The sequence below is a fragment of the Pleurodeles waltl genome, chromosome 5 (genome assembly GCF_031143425.1).
Source record: "Pleurodeles waltl isolate 20211129_DDA chromosome 5, aPleWal1.hap1.20221129, whole genome shotgun sequence".
NCBI classification, from domain to species: Eukaryota; Metazoa; Chordata; class Amphibia; order Caudata; family Salamandridae; genus Pleurodeles; species Pleurodeles waltl.
The window spans coordinates 549,877,739-549,891,575 of NC_090444.1; positions in this window are offsets into that span (position 1 = coordinate 549,877,739).

Sequence of the window (13,837 nt, forward strand, 5' to 3'; positions counted from 1 at the left end):
GTGCTTCATCCTGCCAAGGTCTGAGGTAGAGGATGTGATACTCCACTGGTTCTGTAGGGGGCTTTGTGCCTAGAGTGCTTCATCCTGCCAAGGACTGAGGTAGTGGATGTATCTCTCCACTGGTTCTGGAAGGGGCATGGTGCCCAGAGTGCTCCACGTGCAGTGTGGCCGGTACAATTCCCTCACCTGGGTGTGGGTGCCACAAAATTTTCGAGGTTCAGGTAGCATGATACGCCAAGGAGGCAGCGACATACCCCACACTGCTGTGGCTGCGCCTTCCACCTGCAGGTGCAAAGGTGATGGAAGAAATGCCTCATGGAAGCTGCCCAGGGTACAAGAACTCTCCTCCAGCCTCAGACGACTGATCACTGGGGATGGTAGCCATGTCAGCGGTGGTGCCTGTGTCCAAGGACGCCGCAGGGCCGGTGGCGGTGCTTGCGGCGGTGTCTGTTGTGGCGGTGCTGGCGGCGGTGCTGGTGGCGGTGCATGGGTCAGCACCTGCTGAGGGACATAGCAGGATGGCTCCTGCAGCCTCGGACGGCTGCCCACTGGGGAAGGGGCTGGGGACTGTCGTTGAGGCTGTAGACGTGCCGTGGGCGGTGCAGGTGGCGGTTGTGGTGGCGGGGCAGCTAGCGGTGTTCGCCACTGTACAGGTTGGCATGGTCGTGGACAGAAAGTGTGACACTGGTCCCTCAGTCGGTGCCACCATGCCCTCTCCTGACCTGCTCTTCAGCTTTTGACCCTTCCCCAGCTTTGATGATGCCGCAGTTGTCTTGCCACTGTCCCATTTGGTTTTTGCTGATCCCTTGGTGGCTGGTACTTTCGGCCTCTCCCTCTGGGATGTGGGCACCTTTTTCACCTTGGCAGGTGGCGGAATGTCCTTGCCCTCGCTATGTGGCACACTGGCAGCCCAGATGGGTGGCGCACTCCATGACCCCGCAGTTGCTGGCACCACTGTGCCTGGGGATGTGGTGGCTGAGGTGCTGGGCTGGGACCTGGAAAGCCTGGCCCTAGGGGAGGGACGGGGGGAGGTGTAGGGAAGAGGTCAGTGTTAGCCAGGAAGAGTTTTTTAGACACACTGGGACGGGAAGATGGAGGGGGTTAGGGAGTGGAGGTAGAGGTAGTGGTTGTAGAAGGAGTACATCTGCTGAATTTGGGTGAATGTGCATGGGCCTGAGGCTGTTGTGAGGTGGATGGCTGTTGGGTGTGTGTGTGCCTGCGTTTGTGTACTTTGGGAGGAGGGCTCTCTGACACACTGGGAGAGGACACTGGGGATGGGTGAATGGTAGTGGGGGTGGTGAGTGCACATGAGCAGTGTGTGGTGATGGGCGTGCTGGTGATGGACGCAGTGGCTGAGGATGTAGTGCATGCAGGTGTGAGTGGAGACGAGACAGGGAGGGAGGAGGAGGACGTGGAGGAGGGGGACACAGTGGAGGCAGTGGATGTTGCTGTGTCTGCATGGGGATGGTGCTTGTGTGAGTGCCTATGGGATGTGTGGTGCTTATGTTTGCCTGAGCCACTCTTGTGTGTTGATGAGTGTGCATGCTGGTCTGATGGTGTGTTTGGGATAGGCTGAGGTACAGGGGATTGGGTCTGGGTGGAGGAAGTTGGAGGGGGGAGGCTGGACACAGGGACAATAGCTGCCATCAGTGCTGAGGCCAAAGCCTGAAATGCTCTCTGTTGGGCTGCCTGCCCAGAATGAATGCCCTCCAGGTACGCCTTTGTTTGTTGCAAATACCTCTCTACACCATGGATGGCATTCACAATGGTAGATTGCCCAACAGTGAGGGATCTTAGGAGGTCAATAGCCTCCTCACTGAGGGCAGCAGGGCTGACTGGGGCAGGGCCTGAGGTGCCTGGGGCGAAGGAGATGCCCACCCTCCTGTGTGAGCGGGCACGGGACTCACGCTGAGGGGCTGCTGGGAGGGCGGTGCTGGTAGGGGGGGTGGCAGTTGTACCTGTTGATGCGGTGGGCACAGAGGTGCCCACCACCGCAAGAGAGCTCCCATCAGAGGAGGAGTCACTGTCACTGCTGTCTGCTCCTGTCCCTGCCGTGGAGCTCCCCTCACCCTCCGTCCCACTGGTGGCTTCAGACTCCATTGTTTTGACCTCTAGGGCCAAGTGGGATGCAGCTCCCTCCTGCTCCGGTGCCAATGCTCCTCCGCCTGATGATGCTATTGCACACAAGAACAGGGAGACCACAAAAAGGGGGGGGGGACACAGAAGAAAGACATGGTCAGTGCAACACCACTACCGTTGGCGGACACAACACACAGGGAGCAGCCGTCTGCACTACGCCATGCACTGACAGTTCCTAGAAATTTCAGCTGACCATGGGGTACGAGGCCTAAGACCAATTGCTGCACACCTGGAAGTCACAGGAGCCTGACTAGGTGTAGATGGCTCTTACCACTGGTGGGTTTCGGGTGTCACATGGCCTTCCTCACAAGGGAACTTGCCTACCAAGTTCACCCTGGCCTAGGGGAACCCACTGGCTACCTCCCACACCCAGACACCTCGTAATGCGCACAGAGTCAGCTGAATGAGAGTGTACTCACCCCCTTGTGGGTGCTGTGATGCCATCAAGGGGCCATCCAACTCCGGATAGGCCACTGCCAGGATCCGGAACATCAGGGGGGTCATGGTGCGACGGGCACCCCTCCCACGTTGGGAGGCCATCCCCAGCTGGGCCTCCACCGTCTTCTTGCTCCAGCGGTGCAGGTCCTCCCATCTTTTCCGGCAGTGGGTGCTCCATTTGTGGTAGACCCCCAGGGTCCGGACGTCCTTGGCGATGGCACTCCAAATACCCTTCTTCTGGTGGGCGCTGACCTAGAGGAATGGTACAGGGGGAAAGGAAATTACTTACCTGTCCGGACCGTCATACTCATTGCCCCCCAGTTCCCACCCTTGCCCTGATGCACATACACTCCCCATCCGCACATGCAGGCCTCAGCCCCCCCCAATGTATCTTTCATCCACACCACTCAAAACAGGCATTGCCCATGCAGCATGCTCACAGTGTACTCACCTGTTTGTCTGGATGACCGTACATTTGCGTGTACTGGGGGAGGACCCCATCCACTAGTTTCTCCAACTCCTCAAAAGTGAAGGCAGGGGCCCTTTCCCCAGACACATGAGCCATCGTTGCTTCCAGACAGAGGTCACAGCAGCACTTGCAGTGTAGGTCCTCTCCTGTTGAAGGTCAGGTATCAAGTGAGTGAACAGACAGAAAATGGCGGTCACGTCCATGGCGGTGCGTACCGTCACCGGCGGCGTACATCATCGTACCGGCACATTGCGGATTAATAATGTTTCTGCAAATAACACATTGTGATACCTCAGTGTTGGATGACTCTCTGCTCGCTGTTCTCCTCCATAGGGCACGTCCGCTGGGGCAGGTGATGAGATGGCGGCATCCTCCGGTGTAAAGACCCCTGGTGGACCTGTCGACAATGGAAGAGAGACACATCCTAGTCACATACAGACTTGATCGTACCACAATCCAGGAACTGTGTGCCCAGTTGGAGCCGGACCTGAAACTGGGACACACAGCACCAAGCAGGACTCCTAGGGCCTAGGTGGTGGTGGGCCCTGGGTGGCTGTAGAGAACAGTGCTTCCCCTCTTAGGCAACACTAGGTGGTGAGGGAGAAAAGTGGTAGGTGTTCCAGCACCATAGCCCCACAAATCGATCTTGAGCCATGTGGCCACATGGCCCTAAAATAATCCAGTGAAGTGGGCCCCTGCAGCATTGGCCTATGTCTTGGCGATGGAGACAGGTGCCATATAAGTGATTTGCCCCTCCCTGGACCTGCTACCGCAGAAGGGCTGAATGCAACCTCTCTGTGTCCACCATTGGGAGCCCTGACTTGGCCTGCGATGGTTAGACTCCCCTGTTGTGTGAGTGGGGAAATTGTGGCATAGACATTGGGTCAATAAGTAGCCTACTGAACCAGTCGTGGACGCCTGCTTATTTATCATCCAGTTGGACAAGCCATAACTACTCTTGGGGAGAGCAGAGTGACATTGGAACCATCAAACACCCGTAAGCACAGATCCACGACCCAGATCTAACCAACAATGACTTGCAGTAAGGGGGCTCAACCTGCACACCAAACAAAGCTGGAGAGTTATGGGATGCCTGGGGAGATCATCAACAATACTGGGGGCAATGCAACACCGAGATGTGCGGCACACTCAATCATGGAAGAAAGAGCTCCCATGCTCAAGGATATTCTGTCAGCAATCACATGAATTTGGACCTCCTTAGAAAGTATGATATACTCTGCATCTATGGAAGTTACATTGCTCAGAGCTGATCTCTGTAGCATAGGAACTAAATTGACTGAGATTGAGGCTGTCGTTGTGACCCTCCAGGCAGAAAATACGGCTGTGCTGACACAAGTCACAGAGTTAAAGATGGCTACAAATACTGGAGGACCGAATGGATGACTTCGGGGGCTGCTCTAGAAGGAACAATGTCCGAATTATTGGGGTTCTGGAGAAATCCGATGGGCCAATGGTCGATCTCTTTGTCAAGGAGTTCATCCTCAAGAAATTGCAACCCAGAGGCCTCTCTAATTACTCCTTGGGAGAACAGGCCCACCAAGTTCCTGGCACACCACCCAAACCAGGTGTGTTCCTGTGCCCCGTTATTGCTCGGATTTTTAACTATTGTGACTGCAATGTTATCCTACAGACTGCCCAAACTGCTCCTCCCTTTACCTACAAAAACATGACCATAATCTTCTTTCTAGACTTCACCTTGAAGGTTCAATGGCCTCTACACCATTTTTGGAGGTCAGGAGAGCTTTCAGGGAACGAGAAACAATATACTTATTAATCTTCCTATTGAAGCTGAGAGTCGTAGCTGAGGGTAAGACCTGGTATTTCAAAAGGGCTGAAGATACATGGGAGTAGCTAGGCAGCTGGGGACAGTGGCCTGCCCTAGATCAGGTGGCCAAGGAAAATGACAAGAGTGAAATGCGGACCAGCTGGGAGCATCCGAGATAACGGAGACATCATGACAACAGCATCCTATTTCCCCTGAGAAAGAAACCTCAGAGGATGCAGCGGGAACCCAGAGAGAGGGAGGTCCGAGAAGGTTCATCCCCTGGAATGATGCAGCACTGAATCACTGCATAACCCATTTCAGACATGATTGCAAGTGGGGCTAGGTCATCCCTTGAGTGCAATGCACTGACAGAAAGTGGGTCCAATCAATGAATGACACTTCTCTTCGGTAACCTGTTCACGGGCAGCTTTTTAGTTATGGAGAAGAGGCAGATGGATGCAGGCCTGAATCTGGTAAAGACCACCGATTGTTGATATAATATTCTGGGGTGACAGGCACTCTGCAGAGTATGGGAGGTGGACAGTTCAAGCTTCACCATGCAGTTAGGCAGGGAGGGGGGTCAGTTATGAGATGCTTGTAATATTTTAATTGTGTTTCACATGTCAGTACTATGTTGCAACAGTGCCACTCATTATCCTCAGAAGGGTTGCTCATCCTGAACACCCAGGCCCCACTTAACATGAAATCTTTAGAGGGCCTGCAACAGGCCATGAGACATATATGGTCCTACCACTGACAGAGATGTTTATCAAATTGCTCTCCTGGAATGTTAGTGGATTAGGGGTCAAATACAAACTTAGGATGGTCTTGCAATATGTTAGGAGGCAAGCCGCTTACCTCTCAAGGGTAATACTTATCAAGCCCTAAAGAAATGGGTTATAAGGCAGTAGCTCAGGCAGGATATACCACTGGCTCCAAAGGGGTGAACATCCTTGTCCACAAAACGCTAGCTTTGATAGCCCGACGCACCTTGCCAGACGGACAAGAGAGATATGCAGTGATAGCAGGACTTCGGGGAGACAAATCAGTCCATAAACTGTCAGGGTACATTATACCGTGCCTCCACAACCTCTTCCTCCCAGAGTTGAGTGTCCTACTACTCCCTATGCCCAATGGTATACTATTGATGGGGGACTTTAATTTAGCGTTGGACAACCAAGTAGGTCATTGCCCCACGCTCTGGAGAAGCCTCCCACCACTCATTGGGGGACTTCCTGACAGCCTTGGGACTGGCAAATGTATGGAGCTTCCACAACCCAACAACTACACAATACACCTTTCACTCTAGGGTGCACAGGAGCCTCTCATGTGTTGATGGCATCTTTACTCTTGCGCACATGGTCCCTGACTTTCCTGCAACACGTCATTTGGCCAGAGAGATTTCTGACTGCTTGCTTCTGTGGGCAATATATGGTCTCTCGGGTGGATCGCCGAAATGTGACCTTGTGTTGAATCCTTGGTATTTTAGGGTGCCCAAAGTGAAAGAGAGTCTACGTCCAGCCACAGAACACTATTTTGACACAAATGAGGGGTCAGTTGACTCAGGGACAACCCTGTAGGGGGCATATAATTCTGTGATAAAAGGCCAAGATATCTCACTGATAACAGGCTATATAAAAGAGAAACAGGTACAATTAGAAAAGCTGAAACGTGAAATTAAATAACTAGAGGACAGACTTGTCATCCAGCCAGATAGAAACAGTCAACACTCCCTAAGCCTTAAACAGAAAAAGTATAGGCACCTAACTCTTAAAGCCACCCAGACCAAATATCGTTTAACACAACATCGCCTATATGAGGTTGGTGACAGAGCGGGGAAACTTCTAGCCTTGTTGATATGTGTGGCCGGGCGAAAAGCTCGGTGTTGGAGGTACAGACTAACACTGGTGAGCGGGTTGGAGGTAGTCAGGAAATTGCACCAATGTTTGCTAATTACTATGCCCACCTGTACTCACCAGTCACCATCGCTACAGCAGTTGATTTTTGCGAATTGCTTGCTGACATTAGACTCCCCAGAGTGTCCACTGAGGACCATCGTGCAACACAACATCGCCTATTTGAGGTTGGTGACAGAGCCAGGAAATTTCTAACCTGGCTTGATATACATGACCAGGCGAACCGCTGGGTGTTGGCGGTGCAAACCCACACTGGTGAGCGGGTTGAAGGTAGACAGAAAGTTGTGCAGCTTTTGCTGATTACTATGCCCGTCTGTACTCACTGGTCGCCACAGCAGCTAATTTGTGTAAATTGCTTGCTGACATTACACTCCCCAGAGTGTCCAGTGAGGACAGAGACCTACTTGAAGAAGACTTAACTATAGAGGACATTGCTAAGGCGATACAGGACTTTAACTGTGGTAGGACAGGTGGCCCTAACGGGATCCCTGTTGAATTTTACAAACTTACGGCATCTAAACTTGCTCCCTACCTCCTTAGAATGTTTAAGGAGAGTTGTGACTTGGGTTTACTTTGCAAAGACCAATGGCTAGCCACTATAGTTGTTATACCAAAGGAAGGGAAACCACCAGATGAATGTAACTCATATAGGCTCATTTCACTGTTAAACACAGAAGTTAAGATCCTCCCTAAACTCTTGGCCATTCGACTGATGCAAGTAATCACACCCCTCATTCATCCTGACCAGTCTGGCTTTATGCAAGGACAAAGCACAGCACATAACTTCAAATGTCTTTGTCGGGTCCTGGGACAAATTGACTCCCTGCCGGAAGATGCCATGGTGCTTTCTTTATGCGCTAAGATGGACTTTGATACTGTGGAATGGCCATATTTGTTTTAGGTGCTTTGCAATATGGGTTTTGGCCCACGATTTCTGAGTTGGATCAAGCTTCTGTATACTGACCCAATGGCCCAAGTTGTAGTTTATGGATGTCTGTCATCTGCTTTTTACCTCATTGGTGGTACCGGTCAGGGTTACCTAATTTTACCTTTGATCTTCGCCCTCATCTTAGAACCACTGGATACATGGATCTGAAAGGATCCCTTGGTCCGTGGACTTCAGTGGATGATGGACTGGGAGGACAGAATATTCGTTTATGCAGATGACATTATGTTGTATGTGTCCGAACCAATGTTAACCCTAGACAGACTCATGCAAATAGTTACTCAATTTCGTACCTACCTTGGTTACGCCATCAACTAGAAAAAATCTTTAACATATATACTTTATGGAAAGGTGCTGCGACTCCCTTGAGATTGTGAAGACTAGGTCGTTCAGGAAGGCTTCAGATATCTGGGGATCTATCTTACGATGGATCCCACACAGTTCTACACCCACAATCTACCTCTGTCACTGGCCTGTCTTAAACAGGATGTCAAGTATTTGAGGGCATTGCCTTTCTCATAACGGGGCATAGAGGAACTTTTTTAAATGATGGCACTCCTTCGCTTCTTACATGTGCCTCATAATACCCATTATCTGATCCGAGATTCTTAATACACAGAAATAGAAAGTGAGGCACAACTGCTACTCCGGGATGGAGCTGCGCCCCACATTGCCTATTGAAAATGTACATGCTCCTGGTACGATGAAGGCATTGCCCTCCCCGACATCTGGAAATATTATTGGCCAGCACAACTAACGGTGATCTATTATTGGATTCGCCTTCTGCCGACTGATCCTGCTTACCAGATGGATAAGCTAGTCATGCACCCTGGGTGTTATCAACATGCCCTCTATGGTGGGGGCTGGTCCCATAGCCTTCAAGGGTCTTATTGCTCTGACTCTTAAACTTTGTCACAGAACGCTTATGGCAATAGGATGGACCAATAAGATCACACGGGCTACACCATTCTGGGACACGGCCAGCTTGGGAATTCTCTGGTTTTGCCAAGTGGGATTTGATTGGACTGTGGAAAGTGGGTGACCTTTGGGACCGGGGGAGTCTTCTCTTTTCAAGATCTGCAAAAAGACTACCAACTAGAACCAACTTAACACTATTGCTGTTTGCAAATCTGACATGCATTGTTGACTTCTCTCCCAAGAGGTGAAGTGCTCTCTGGAGTCACCCCACCAAAAGATAGGCTTCTTGACACATACATGCCCGCAGGGTTATCTCCCTCACTTATCAAAATATACTTAACAACTCCCCCAATGCTCTGACTCATTTGAGGATGCAATGGGAACGCAACTTAGTTACTTTAGAGGATGACAACTGGCAGGAAGCGCAAGCGTTCCCAAGGGATATTACCATGTGAATCAGATTCCAATTGGTGCAGCTTAAAATTCTGCACAGGACATATCTCTCATGTGCCATGTTGGCAAAAATAGGTAAAGCTGTAGACGACCAGTGTAGGAGATGGTGTGGCTTGACGGGCTTTCCTCCCTATTGTATGGAGTTACCCAGTATTACAGGAGTATTGGAAGGCAGTAATTGATTGCATTAATGCTGTTTGTGGAAGACTATTACCCTTGACTCTAAATGGTGCCTCCTTAATATTTGGGATGAGTATAATCTGAGTTGCATGGACCATATCTAGGCCACTCTGGGCGTGATGGTGGCCAAGCGTAATATTGTTAGGCTCTGGGGGGCTAAGTAACCGCCACACCTTAATGACTGGAAAACTGATATGGACTGGTGTATATTGGTCGAAAGGGTGGTGTGTGAAGGAAGGGGATGCCCTCATAAATGGATGAAGATCTGGGGCAAGTGGAACAATATTACAAGGCACTTGTATACAATGGCAATTACGTCTGGTCTTGACTCTACATTGAGGGACAATGTGGCCATGTGCGGGGGAAATGGAAGACCATTGGATGGTTGACCTAGAGATGTTTATGGAGTGAATGATTCCTTGTTTCAAATACTAATACCATGGTATTGCGCTGTGAGAAGCTATATTCAGTTTTCTGGATTACTGCTGTACTGACATCTTACTTAATAAAAAGAATTGTTAAGAACAAATTCTGTAGAAGATATTTCTTACATCTGCTGCAAGACTTTCCATTCTCCACATTGACATACAGAGGGCCACCATTTTTAGAGATCACCACCAGCCCAGTGGTGATCCCTGTGTCTTCATAGGAACCTCTGTCATGGTAGTTTCCTCTGATGGTACTAAAATTCCATGGCTGGCTGCCATTGGTTTTGACAGCAATCCTCCAAGCATTTTGTTTTTCAAAAATATAATGCCAAAGTAGGAGTTTGTTTCTGAAAAAACACATAACCAATAAATGCCCACATCCAGGGAGTTTTTCCCTTGGTGTGGGGGTCAATATTTTAATATTTCTGTTTGCCACAATGACGTTTGGCCTGGTGGTGACGGGCAAAGAAAAACACATTAGACCTTCTGCCCTAAATAGGGTGGTAGGAGTGAGACCTTTACTCTGATGGCCAGCACTCTGCTGATCCCCTTGATTCAGCTTTCTGTCAACAGAGCCAACAGTAGCCTTACTAACAGAAAGCTGATAGTCCACCAGACTGTGAACAGAGAAGGTAGATTGAGAGTTTGGTGGACAGGACAGTCTGTCATATTTTGGTTAACATTGCCTGACAAAAAAGGATACTCTTCAAACAGAATTCAAAATGCTAAATGTGCAAAGAAAGAATCTTATCAAATTCTCACCAAAAGTTGTAAAACTAAATGCACAGAAGGAATTCATCCAATTACTCAAGAATTCACTGAAAACCTATCAAATCATTACACAACCCAAGCAGGCACGTTGGACTCCTTTGTAAAACAAAGGTAACCTACCAGCACCCGCCCCTTTTCAACAATCCCCTCCAAGAGTAGGCTAACCGATACTCTGCATTCCTTCAAACAAATATTACAAAGTGAATTTATGGATCTGATCAAAGCAAATAGGCCAGCTGGCTGCCCTTGTGACACTTATCCACCACAAATCTTCAAAAACTTTCTTTTAACTACCTCAGCTGCCACACCAGTAAGAAGAACATCAATAATTATTTATCTATGTGGATCTATCTTGAAGATCTAAAAAACTCATACATACACCCATCATTAAAGAAAACAAACCTGGACCACAGTACCCCAACAACTACACACTGGTTACAAGTGCTCCTTTACTGGGCAAACTGATAGAAAGAGCAACATTCACCCAGATTTCACAATTCATTGAATCTGACACCATACTTACAGACTTACAGACTACCAAACAGGATTCCACCCACGAAGATGCACAGAGGCTGCCCTCAGTGCCATCTGGGTTGACTTTAAAAACAAAGTAGACCAGAATGGGGTCGGTAAACTACTTCTCTTGGACCTCTCAGCTGTCTTTGACACAGTTGACCATGACACTCTAATACAAAGACTCTATGAAGCCGGCATAGAGGGGTCTGCTCTTGACTGGATAACTTCCTACCTTCAAAACAGGGGAAATGTCCTCTATACTTCCACTTTTTCATCCAAACCGTACTTCACAAAAGCAGGGGTTCCTCAAACCTCTATCATCTCACACTTGCTTTCCAACTTGAAGTCATTACCTACAATGATCAATTAATTTCATATAACATGCTATAACTATGCAGATGACACAAAAATACTGGAAAACTTAAAAACATTGGAAACTCAAAAATCTTGAGTTGCCTCAGAGCCGTTAATCAGTGGATGACATGGCTCCATCTCAAAGTGAATGATTCCAAAACAGAAATTCTCACATGTGGCAACTGGGAAAATGATAACCCACGCTGTGCCTGGCTTGACAATCTGGGACCACCCCCTAAAGTATCTAAGGAAGTATGAAACCTTAGAATTACCATGGACTCCAAGCTATCAATTAATGCCCAAGTGCACAAATTAGCAAGATCAAGCTTCGTTACTATGGAAACTCTGCTGCACATTTTTCCCCCTTTAGGATTTCTACACAAGGTCCAGGCTGCTATCTCTCTTGCACTATCTAAACTGGATCACGCAAATGGCCTCAACACAGATCATCTTTATCAACTATGAAAAGACTACAATGGATTCAGAACTCTGCTACCAGACTGCTCCCACACGTAAAGTCACAAGCCCACATCTTCCCTTTCTTGGGGCCCTACATTAATTTTCCGGACACAAGAAGATCCACCTTCAAGCTGCTTTGTATCACTCACAAAGTAGTACGTGGAACAGGACTGCTTTCATCAGAAATAAAATCACCAAATACATTCAACAAAGAATCTTCAAAACTGTCACATCCAGATAGACACCATACCTCAAAATCCCACAAAAAAAGAAGAAAAAAAAGCATAAGTGGTATATCTTTCCCTGTTCATGCAGTCAATCCATGGAATGTATTACCACCAAACATAAGATCCACAGATAAGTATCTTACCTTGAGAAGGCTACTCAAGTGTTGCTCTTTCTTACATAGCCGCTATGCTCAAACACTAATGTACAGCATATCCCTGTGTATATGAACATTTGTAATTTGATTAAATATATGTATCTAGATATTTGTATTCTTTGTACAAATATGAATGATAATTATGTTTCTTAAAATATATAGCTATTCTTTGAGTCTGCTTAGTAAATTTATATATTACGTATGGTTAAATATGTATATTTCTATTGTTCTATGCTTAACATGTATATTGGTCACTGCATAGTTTCATATAAGTTATTTGATAATCAGGTCTTTGAAGGTCTTTGTCCTATTTGTCCATCATAATATGTAAACATTATCATAACTTTTGTCGTCAAGTGCTTGACTTTTGAAATATTGAGAATTTGTTAAACAAATAATATAAAAATGCACAAATAAATTAACTTAAGGTGAAAGTCTTAGTTTATAAAATACAACTTTACATCTCCATATGTTAGCTTCCTTATACACGTATACCTTCTCTATGTACTAACATATCTGTATATTTATTGCTTTACTCCCAGTGTAGAAGAATAAAAAAACCTTCAACTCACTCCATTGCACTATTCCATGTCTCACAGTTTTCGTCTCTCAATATATCTTCTACCTCCACTCTCTGACTCATTCCAAACCTCATTCAACTACTATGCTATCCCAAACAAGCCTTTCCAGTGTCTTCACTTCTCCATCCCGCCTTTGATCACACCAAACTGCATTTTACTACTAGGATCACCCAAACAAGCCTTTCTAAATTCTTCCCTCATGTATCCCTCCTTTGACTCATCCCAGACCTCATTTTACTACTATCATCTCCCTAATCCATTTCTAGAGGCTTTTTCCTACTCCATCTCTCATTCTATTTGTCTCAAACCCCATCTTACTACTGTGATCTCCCACATAACACTTTCTAGACTCTTCTATCCCTTCATTATCCTATTTCAATTCAACTAACCTACTCACAGGCACACTGCTAAAATTAGCTCATATTTCCCTATACTAATCCACCATTAATCCTTCTGAGTTCCAGAGTAGCGTGCTTCTAGCCAAAAAACATTCAAATGCCTCATCAGGAGTAGTAAGTGCTATATAAATACAATTACATTTACAACATTTCATATTTTCAAATTCCTATACATATGTATTGGTGAAACACAGACTATACTCTGCTTTGAAAAAGTAGCCAGTAACATTCCTGAAATCTCAAACAATCTCACCCATGTATAAGAAAGTTATGAGACCAATTAACAAACGTTTTGCTAGAATAGATGTGACTTACTCTTATAGTATTTTGATAGAATCCTAATTCTAAAAGTAAATCAGAAATATTTCAGGCTTACCTGGAAGTAAGTGTAATCTCCATAGGGCCGGTCCATTGACATCAACAAAATGGTTCTAAAATACATAGGAGCACTTGGAAAGGTAAGACCAGACCAAATACCACTCAAAGGGCACTTTTTACTGGGTAGTAGTCTGACACCTGTAAGCACTCCAAAATCTCAATGTCAGTTTATGGTGCTTGGTTCATAAACAATGTACTGTGATTTACTTTTCAAGTATTCCTAACCTACTACTTAATTCCATAAGTGAGTCATGGGTAAATCTTGCTTACTCCTGAAATTCAGCAGTAAGTCGGGAGTACTAGCCTATTGATACCAAAGTATTTG